General features: G+C 38.7%; 1 long non-coding RNA gene across 1 annotated transcript; it reads right to left on the bottom strand.

Annotated features, from left to right (window-relative positions):
• Positions 1-1347: 1347 nt before the first annotated feature.
• Positions 1348-1993, bottom strand: LOC149151253 (uncharacterized). The gene is made up of 2 exons (XR_016263799.1): positions 1874-1993; positions 1348-1783 (listed from the first exon to the last, which is right to left on the bottom strand). It is a non-coding gene; the product is annotated as an uncharacterized LOC149151253 (long non-coding RNA).
• Positions 1994-11091: the final 9098 nt, after the last annotated feature.

Raw genomic sequence — 11091 nt, forward strand, 5'->3', positions numbered from 1 at the left:
TCTGGGTTGTTGAGGAACAAGCAGAGAGAGGAATTCCACGAGAGAGCAGAGAAAGAAAAGAGGTTAAGTCTGGTAATGACCAGATAACCTGGAAAGAAAAAAAGGTTAAGTCTGGTAATGACCAGATAACCTAGCACAGAGGTGCAAGAGTCTTGTTGAGGGCTGCAGGCCTGCAAGACGGCTCGGGGGGAGAATCCAACGAAGTGGATCTCAAGGTTGGGAGGTTAAGAGCAAAAATACTACAGGTGACTTCTGAAAGTAAGGACTTCTGTAGCGGGAATAACCAGGTACGCATTCTCTGATCCATTATTGACTAAAGAGCATGTATTGAAAGGAACAGATAGGACGCAGAACTGAACTTGTATTATGTCCTGTAGTTATTATGTTATGGTAATCAGATAATGCATACAGTCCTAAGACATCGTTAATGAATAAAGTGTGGTCACCACTGTAACTGTATTAATACTTATAGGAAGTTTAGATATTTACGCTCAGAACTGAGTCAAATAGTAAATTATTAAGACATTATGTACGCCTGTATATTAAAACTGTTCAGAATTATTTATTAAATTATCACTGTAAGATTAAACAAGATGGTGTAATCACTAGCTGTATACAACGATGACATGCATGAACAAATGCTAATTGAGTCAGTAATATCATATAAACTCACACTGTATATAAAATAACATTGTTATGAACAGTGTCGTAAAAGAACTGCATAGAGATAACATTATCATGAAGTAGTGCTGTAGAAGAAGTAATGCACGGTATTAACAGTGTGCCCACCCAACGGGAATGTCAGACTCAGTGACAGGTTGACAATACTCTGGAGCAGAAACAAATAAATAACTAATCTGATGTACAGGAAGCCAGAATATAATGTCAAGCTAAGTGCAGCAAAAAGAAATACAACCGAGGGTTATCATGTGATAAACCAGCGGTTAGGGTCACTGTAAATTTCTGTGCGCGCAGAGGCAGTCTCTGCACCCATGTAACGGATGCAGAACCAGCCTCGAACCGCTTAACCATATAAATATATATATATAGAACAGACTTACGAGAACTCAAGGTATGAGGAAAACTTCAATATCGGAAACATAAACGCATATTGCAGTAAACCCTTAAAGCTACGATTTCCTTTAGCAACAGATAAGTAACCAACAGCAACATTGAATATAAGACTCCGTATAAGCCGACAATGCAAGAATGGCAAAACCTTAGTGATTAGGGATAGTTCTGTGAATTGAAACCAAATATTCATTAAGACAACTGTGCAAAACATTACTGTAGCCATGATAAGTCTAGACGAAGGATACATCAGTAAACCGCACCAAACACTGCCAGTACAAGCAACATAGCTTCATAAATCCGCTATTACAAAGTAATACAGTTCAGGTATCTGTTATTACAAAAGTAACAAAGCTACATAACAGTAACAGCTCGGAAGAGCCTCAAGTATACATTCCATGACATTAAACCCTGAGACCCTAGCTAATACCATACACCGAAATAAAGGTATGGGCGTGCAAGCCATAACCCTAAGGGTCAACAGAACAGACCGGCATGTAGAGGCCGTCTGTTAAGTTCTCAGGGCTTTGGAACATGGAACCCGACCTGAGACATTAACCAGGAAAAAAAAACGAACCAAGTCTCAGCTACGGCCAACACACAGAATCACCATAAACCAATTGTGAAAAGGAATAAGTAGGTGGGAGAACATACGTGTAACTTCGCTAACCCCGAATCCTTATGCACGCTGACAAACCGAGGTAAGCATAACCTGCATGGTAAATAATCGGACTCAGTGAGAGTATGCAGAGGGTTTGAGCACAGTGAAAGCACAACTACAGAGCTGACGGCAAGGGGTTACCAGGTGGGTAGTATGAGAACCGATACCAGAACCAGAAACCGGAGCTGTTGCAGAGTAATCCGTCGAAGGGTGGAAGAGCTTGACTGTAGTGGTGGGATGCAAATAAGCTCTGCCCGATGAAACCGGTAGATATATATCCATTGCCAAACCCTAAACACATCAGAACCGTTCGATGAAGGTGTGTAGATCTCCACCGTGGGTTTAGGCGGGAGGTCCTGGCGCGAGTTTCCGTGTGGGCCAACTCTCTGCAAGCCACATGCCTTCACGTGGAGTGGAGCCATCTGGCCACGGAAGGGGTGAGTTGGGCACTGATGCAAACTCCACCTGTAACCTAACATGTTGAACGAGCCAAATATGACTCCAAGCATTAACCACTGCTAATAATGTTGACACGTCGGTGAGCCATGTACACGGTATGTTAACACCTAAGGTTCGGGTTGAAACATATCGAACAGCATACGTGAATGCAGAACTGGCCTAATATTAAAGTTAACATTTAAATGATATGGGTACAGGTAGGCGGGTCCTGTAGTGTTAGTCAAACCCATTTGTTAGGGTGGAAATGTTAATGAAAAGGCCTTTACCCTTAAAAAATTTTATAATTATGCTTTTAGATAAAGAGATCGTGACATTCATGTAAGTCGACCACGTTGAATATTGGCTGGATATTTGATTTTTCTAGTTACAACTCAATCTACAATACATTCTATTCATATAAATCTACAATATTGATTTTTCTTATATTTAGTTTGTTGTATGTTCCTTCTTCGAATTTTGTCTTTTCCTTTTTTTTATTAACGTTTGAGTTACTCTTTTGTTACATTGAAATTATTATTTTATTTGTTAATGCAATTTCCCTATATGTTTTACAAATAAATTTGTGCTTGTGTTATTTTTTTTTTTGAAAATTAATCAAATTTGTAAAAAAAAAAATGACTTTTTATTTAAAATTTAAAAATAAATTCTCATAAACCTATTGATTTCAAATGGATCATTACGGTATTTATTTTAGTATTTTTTAGTAGAGAAATTGGAGGATTGGACCCATTTTAAGGAAAAGTCTCATGTTAATGATTTGGGGTAATAAAAAACTTTGAGCACATTTAGGAATTAAATGGTTGTTTTTGGGACTAAAACTCTACAATTAAATTTCTCATCCTTTCAATGTTGTTCTAAATATTGAGAACTTTCCAAAAGCATAAATATCATCTTACTCAGGGTTTATATGAAGAAGTTATGTCTCTTGAATGTTGACTTATGCATTGACTTGATCCAGGTTGATATTGGTGGCCACCCATTGGTAAGAAAATAAAGATGAGGGAGCAAGAGATCTTTCAAATTGTTGCTTGAAGAAGCCCTCAAGTGTCAAAGGAACGAGATGATGGATAATTTTTTCCATATCCTTCAGCGAATACCAATGGGCAAAACATCTTCATCTAGAAGTCACTTTGAAGGCACCGCCCCCTTTAAGGTACAATTTAACTTTGACATTCCTATATTTGAAGGCCAAATATATGCAGATACTCTAGATAAATGGATAAATCTGCTAAAAGGATATTTTTGGCCCATAATTTTTTGGGTAAGGAAAATATTACTTTTGCACTCCTCAAGGTCGCCCTCTATGTCAAGGACTAGTAGGAAATTTAATGTGAGCAAAGGGATGAGGAGAAACCCTCACTATTTTCATTCGCACCCTCTTAGGATTCTTTCCAAGATGTCGTCAAGGAACAATATTATCCTGTCAGGAGCTTTGAAGATAAGTACATTAAATAGACCACACTACGACAAGAAAGGAACCAAGAAGTGTCGGAGTTCACAAATAATTTTCATGCCCTACGCATGAAGCTGGGTATCAAGGACTTAGAGCGACATCTAGTACTCAAGTACTGTGGCTATCTACAAAAATACATCTAGGCAGAAATGGAGTTCTTGGACATCTCCTTGGTTGGTGCAATGTATCGAGATGTTTAGGAACTCCATTTATCCTCACTTGGTGCAACGTACCGATATGCTTTCAAGGTTGAGCATAAATTCAAACAAAAGAAGCGAGACTTTGGATCTATGAATCAGAAGCAGTGCAAAGGTGCCTCCAAACCGCAAAATAAAGGACAAAGCTAAGGTGGAATTACCTAGGACAACCCATTGAAGCCACAAGCAAATAAGAGTAGTGGGAAGATGAAGAAAGACATGGGAAAGTGATGTGAGTTCCAAAAGAGCCCCACTCACAATACAAATGAGTGTCACAAAAAGTAGTCACTAGTGGTCGAGCTAAAAGCTTCAGGGTTAGATGCATGTTCTGACTTTGAGCTAGTACCTGACAATGGGAAACAAATCATTGATGCAAAACCCAGTGTCACTATTTCCACCACCAAGGTCAGGTTGATGGTGTTGGATTCCACCAATAGTAGGGGGTCTCCCCGGTATGAAGTCCTAACTAGACCTTATACCATTTGGAGTAGGAGCGCCATCCGGATAATATGCTCGACTGCCATAAGTTAGAGATTTACCTTGGCTACAATAAATGACATAAGAGAGTATGCAAACAACTTTTGAAACAAGCAAGTAAGTTGACATTGTGAAGTATACAATTGCAATGTATATTAGGTACAATTGACACTGTGAAGCATACAATTACAATGTATATAAGGTACTCTCAAGGATAGGAAGAGAGAAAGTGAGCCTTTAGAAGAAAATTAATAGTACTATCCTAATAAAGACACACAAAAGAATAAAAATCATTTTTAATTAACCTACAAAATAGTTCACAAGATAACAATGATCATAAAAGCAAGTAACAAGGCACATTCAACAATATTTCTACCAAAGCCAACGAAATAGTTCATTTTATTTTGTATGTATGAACAGAAACATATACAACAAACATTAAAAGAATAGTCTTACAACATCCATGATACATGCATAAAAGTGTGTCGACTATGAGAGCTTCAAGATATTAAGTGAAAGTTCCAAGTACACAATTACAAGGATGCAACACTTGCTACTCCAAAGAATGATCTTCTCTCCTATGCCAAGCTAGAGAAGCCAAGGTGAAAAGTGCTTTTCTTGAGTGATGAGTGTTTATTTATAACAAATGAGGTGACTCTCTACCTCCCATGTGACTCTTGATATCCCTCATGACTCTTGAGATCCTATGTGACCTTTGAGCTTTTACATGACTCTTAGATTTCCTAGTGACTCTTCATGTTCCATGTGTGACCCTTAGGATTCCACACATTTTACATTTTCCGATTTCTGAAATTATATAATTACATTTCACCAATAATGTGGTAAACATACATGAGATAAAACAACTCTCTTGTGATGACACTTTGAGAAGCCATAATTTCGCAACAATGACATAAGACTAAATTGGAATGTATCAATGCCAAGTTCTTCTTTCTGCTACTATGTATTTGGCATCCATCATTGATCTATGATGTGCTTTATCTTCACCCTTCAAAGGGTTTGGATAAGTATTGGAACCTTCTAAGTCAACATGAGTTTCTATCTTTTTGTCATGGTTCAAGATTCATTTACTCCTACATGATATCATCTTTGTGTTTTATCTCCACAAGTGTCCTCCTATAACCAATTCTTGATGACCTCCTTGAGAATCATATTTCCTTGGTAGGATGATAGCACCTGCAAATAAATTTTACTCATGACAAGATAATATCAGCCTCAAAATCACCTTTTCTATATTTGCTTTCTCATGTGAAGTCGAATATGGGACAATGCACAAGGACTTGAGAAAGAAGCATAGGGATGCGCAGTGCGCAGAGTGAAGAGGCAGGAAGTGAATGAATGGGCACTATGAGTGTGCAATGCATAATGGAAATGGAGTATAGGCAGGGCTTTACGTAGTGGGAAAGTAGGAGACAAGGGTGACAAGCTTGATCCTCGAGACTCTGCGACGCGGAGTGCTTGAGGAAGATGATCCATGTATTGCGTCGTTGAGAACTACAAGGGCTAAAGGATAACCCTATTCTCCACTAAGACTGCACAATGTGTATTGAGGGCAAGGCTAGCCAAGGCATTGCGTAAAAAGAAAGTGTTAGAGCCAAGAGTGAACACAGGCTTGAGCATTGTGACTACGTAGTGCGCAATGATTAAAGAGGAGGCTCAAGGGATATTATAGTTGAGCACTGCAGGGGTCCATAGATTGCCCCACTATTCACTAAAAATAAGCAATGCACAACATAAGGCAAGGTTAATCAAGGATTGTGTAATGGGAAAGTGTAAGAAATAAGGTTTGATGCTCTGTGATTTAAGGTTGCTCAATGCATAGTTGAAGGAGGTTATCCCCTAGATGGTAACAATGTGCATGTCCAGGAGGTAAGTGTCTCATCACTAAGGCTTAGGAACGTGCAATGTGCTCATCACTTAGTCTAAAATTGAATGTTCTCAATAGTAGTGCAAGAGGTGAGGACAATGAAGAACTCCAAAATTGACTAAGTGTGAGATCAATGAGACAAGATGTAACAAACCTCGTCAAAATTCCAAGTAATAAAGTTAATAAAGGAAAAATAATAACCAAGGTCATGGGACACATATTCTAAGATAAATTTTTGGCAAAACATCCTAGTGTGGGTGTTCATTTGGTTTATTATGGCTAAGGAAATTGGCAAAGGCAATGACAAAGGCTTCGGAAAGGAAAAGTGGCATTAGTTGGCATTTTATTGATGAAAATAATGGAAATTAGGAGAAAAGGAAGGTGAAAGGTCACAGGTTTCATGTGAGGAGGAAAATGAAGGAAAAATAATGGAAATTAAAGAAAATATAGGCCTCATTGATAAAAAGGATTCTGAGGATCAGTTCACAACCTTTTGTTAGTTTAGTTTTGGAGCTCTCTCTCTATTCTCTCTCTCTCATACTCTTGGAAACTAAGAGTATTATTGGTGCATTCTAACATTGGGGGAAATAAGGAAAATGAAGGACAAGCAAGCGAGAGAAAGAAAGGATCAAGCAAGGAAGAGAAGGATTCAATTGGCTACAACGGGATTGCTTGCAGGTATCAAGTTGCATGTATGATTTTCTTACTAGTTTTGGCATGCATGATACATTCCTATGTTCTTTTGGTTCTCTTACTATCATTGGAATGGGTCTTGCCAGGTGTGACAATGTCTTTCAGCCTTGCCTTACCATTTCTGGATATCCATGGTGTGATAGGGTTCTCTTGTTTTGGTTGAGATGGATTATCAGATGGATTCGAAGCTGAGTGGGATGGTATCAGGATTAATCACAAGGCCTAGGAATCCCTTGTTGGGATATTCGGTAAATCTTGGTTGTGAGTACCCTTGATTGGGCCTAAGAATCCCTTGACTGGTAATGGTGGGATACGTAGTAAAGCCCAATGGGTGGAGACCTCATAGGCATAGGAATCCCTTGAATTGTAATGACAGGATACATGGTAAAGTCGAGAGGTGGAGACAGACAAATTCTCGTTCTCGATGGTTTAGGTGGAGAGATCTGAAGGTATCCATGTTTGTTTAGGGCCTAGTGATGCAGTGGGATTGCGGTAAATCCTGGTTGTATTAGTGATCCCTAGGAAGCCTTGATTGGTTCTATTGTGAGTCCCACATTCATGCTTGGAATATGGAATGAGGGTGATTGGATAAAATAAATATTTGATTCAGCCCAATCTATGGTCGAGTGGTTCGTGGAAGTCCCTGACTTGGTTGGCTTATGCATACATTAATAATAACTCCTTTTCCTTTGGTATTTCATGTGTAAATGTACTTGTTAATATGTGGTTTTTATCATTGTTGTACTCTTGTTATTGTGTTGGTTATATACTGGTTATAAGCATGGTTCATGATAGACTTTGGTTATGGCTCTCATCATGATTTGATTAGTACAATAAATGTGAATGAATATATGACCTAATAGATGATAATGCAACTATTGTGATAAGGCATCAATTCTTCTTAACGATTCTCAAATAAGTATGAGACCCCTATGCTCAAATCTGTGGTTATGACCTGTAGATTACATGTTTGTGATATGTTTAACGAAATGTATGTCATGGCTAGTAGGGGTTAGGTCAAGTCCTTGTACCAATGTTTGCATTAGTAGCTTTAATTCATTGTTATTTATCATTTCTAGAAGTTTCATGAAGTTCTGGGCAGAGGCCTGAGACCTAGCCTTGAAAAAGTGGCACATAATCTGGGGTCACTAGCTCAGAACTACCTGAAAAAGGCCACAGTCGCATGCATGCATCGTTGTGGGAGTGACTGGAGAGTCTTAGTCGCATGCATGGATTCTCATGGGAGCGACTAGGGTCTAGCTCAACAAAATGACAAGTTATCTCAGGGGTTGGGCACCTGCAAGGGTTGGTTGTCTTATAAAGGTTTTGTAGCTCCTAAGAAAGGCTAGATTGGTTTTGTTTTGTCGGTTCCACTTCCTTAACTATACATGGGGATTTGAATCACATCATAGTATCTCTTCTTCACATGTTTACCCTAGTGGACTGGTTAGCTTGGGTAAATGTGGGAGGAGGGTGTTACACAAGAGAGTAAGAGCATATAACATACATATACAACCAAACACATGATAAGAAGATACAAAATAAAAAAAATCATCACGCATACAATGAAATGACAGTAAAATGACACTTATCTCCAAGTGCGACACTTAAGATGTATATCTTTACAACACAAGTGTCGACTATAACCAAAAGGTGCAAAATGCCATGGGAGAGTATCCAACACATGTTCTTATGATAGATAATATCAACTAGTGCAAGGGAGTGTTTTGGAGTTACCTCTAAAAGGTGTTCCAAGGTGCTCTTAGGATATGTGAAAACAAGTGAAACTAATTCATGCGAAAAAAAGAGAGAAGAAAATAGAAGCGACACATGCAAGAATGAAAAAAAATGAAAACGACACTTGCAAATGATAGAGCAAGAAAAAATGGCACATGTAAGAGAAAAACAAAGTGAAAGAGACACTTGAAAAAGAAAAAGTGACAATTGAGAAACTCACCTGGAAGATGGGACATTTGCAACCAAGAATATTTCTTATGCTCTAAGAATGTGCAGAGCTCCAAAGAAAATAATGAATGTGAAAATTCTCTGGTTTGGATTCCATACATAGGGGGAGCATACATGCAATTAGGGTTAAGTTTTTTGAGTGCGCTCAGTGCATGTTGGGAAACTAGGAGTCAAGAGTAAAATTACTACCACTAAGAGGTGTGACAATACTGACTTGAAGAAGTATGCTCTCACTGTCAACAAGGAGTGTGCAATCATTATGTATAGAGGGTTCCTTTACACTATCATTGGGAACTACACAATCACTATGACTGAGAACTACAAAATCACTGCTGGCAGGGACTACACAGTCACTATGAGTAAGGATTACACAATGACCATGAGTAAGGATTGCGCAATGACTGTCACTAACAACTGCACAATCACTGTTGGCAAGGATTGCAAAGTCATTTTCTCTAGGGACTGCAAAATCATTGTTTCTCAACAAGAGATGTGCTATCTTTCTTGCTCGGAAGAAGTGTGCTTGTGAAACCATCAAGAGTTGGCCATGTGAAGGAAAGTAGATTGACACTTAAGATACCTAAAGGAAGACTTGAACACTTAGACCACATGACCATGCAAGAGCTTAATGTCTTAATGGCATGATTATAAGGAGGCTCCAAAATTTGAAGGTAGGCAAAATTTGGGCAGTGTTGTAGCAGCGAAAATATTTCAAGAAGCTTGAGCTCTAAGATTGAGAGGAGGATGAGAATCTCTTGCACTCATAGATGTGGGTGAAGGGTTCTTCACCATAATTCATTGTTGATAGTGGGAGTCAAAATAACCTCATCACAACAGAGGTCATTAAGTGGTTGGGCCTGCCAACAACACCACACTCACTACCATACAACATCATGTGGCTCCACCAGGGGTGAGATCTCCGCATCAACCAACAGTGTCGTCTTCCCTACAACATTAAGCCTTTCATGGACGAGGTACTGTGTGATGTTGCTCCCCTTGAAGTTTGTGATGTTTTCTTAGGCCAACCATGCTTGTGGAAGTGTCATGTTGTGTATGAGTCCAGACCTTGTACTCCTATTATTACTTTGGGCAAAAAACTATACAACATACCATAGGTAGCCCCGCCTGCTGCCATTTATTTGATATCTGTTAAGAAATTTAGTAAGAACATCTCCTAGACTGGGAAAATTATTTTCTTCCGTATTCGCTCTCAAAGTAAGGGGAATATTGTGGCCACATCCATGGCCCCTAAGAAGGGTTCCTCCGTGCAGAAAAATCAAGTTGATAAGGTTATGTAAGAGTACAGGGACATCTTCTCCTCACGCACATGGGTACTTTTGCATTGTAAGGTCAAGCATTTGATTGATCTGATTCTCGAAGCAACTATACCTAATGGTCCAATCTATCATCACTCTCTTCTAGAAAACAACAAAATCAAGCGATAGATCTAAGAGTTGCTACAAAAATGACACATTCAACCAAGTTCCTCACCTTATGGGAACCCAATTATACTCATACAGAAGAAATATGGGACTTGGAGACTCTACATTGATTATTAGGAACTGAATAAAATCACTATAAAAAACAAATACCTGATCCCACATGTTGATGACCTTCTTGACCAGCTCAAGGGGGCTAAGTACTTCAAAAAGATTGATTTGAAGTTCAATTATCACTAAGTTCTAATAGAAACCACAGATGTATGGAAGACCACGTTAAAGTCCAAGTAGGGTCTCTTTGAGTTGTTGGTCAAGCCCTTCAGGTTAACAAATGCCCTTGTAAATTATATATGGCTGATGGATGACATCTTGTGACCTTTCACCAACTCATTCATATTTGTATATCTGGATGTCATCCTCATATTCAATAAGAGTTGGGAAGAGCACTTGTAACTTATTTGATAGGTCCTTCAAACTGTGTAGTAGCACAAACTATGTGCCAACTTGGAGAGATGCTCCTTTGGCATCGACCGGGTCAAATATCTGAGATACATAATTGATGAGAAATGCATACATGTGGATCCAACCAAGATCAAAGTCATTTAGGATTGGCTAGCCCTAATGACTCTAAAAGAGCTTCAAAATTTTTTGGGACTTACCAATTTATATCAAAGATTCGTGTTGGGGTTCTCTCATATCACTTGACCTTTAAGTCAAGTCACCAAGGGTAGAGATTTTTTTTTTTTTTTTTTTTTTGAGTCACAACAAAAGGAATTTGTTGAGCTAAA

Source organism: Pinus tabuliformis, chromosome 9 (genome assembly GCF_031772625.1).
Source record: "Pinus tabuliformis cultivar Carrire ecotype Pingquan chromosome 9, CPIR1, whole genome shotgun sequence".
Classification (NCBI taxonomy): Eukaryota; Viridiplantae; Streptophyta; class Pinopsida; order Pinales; family Pinaceae; genus Pinus; species Pinus tabuliformis.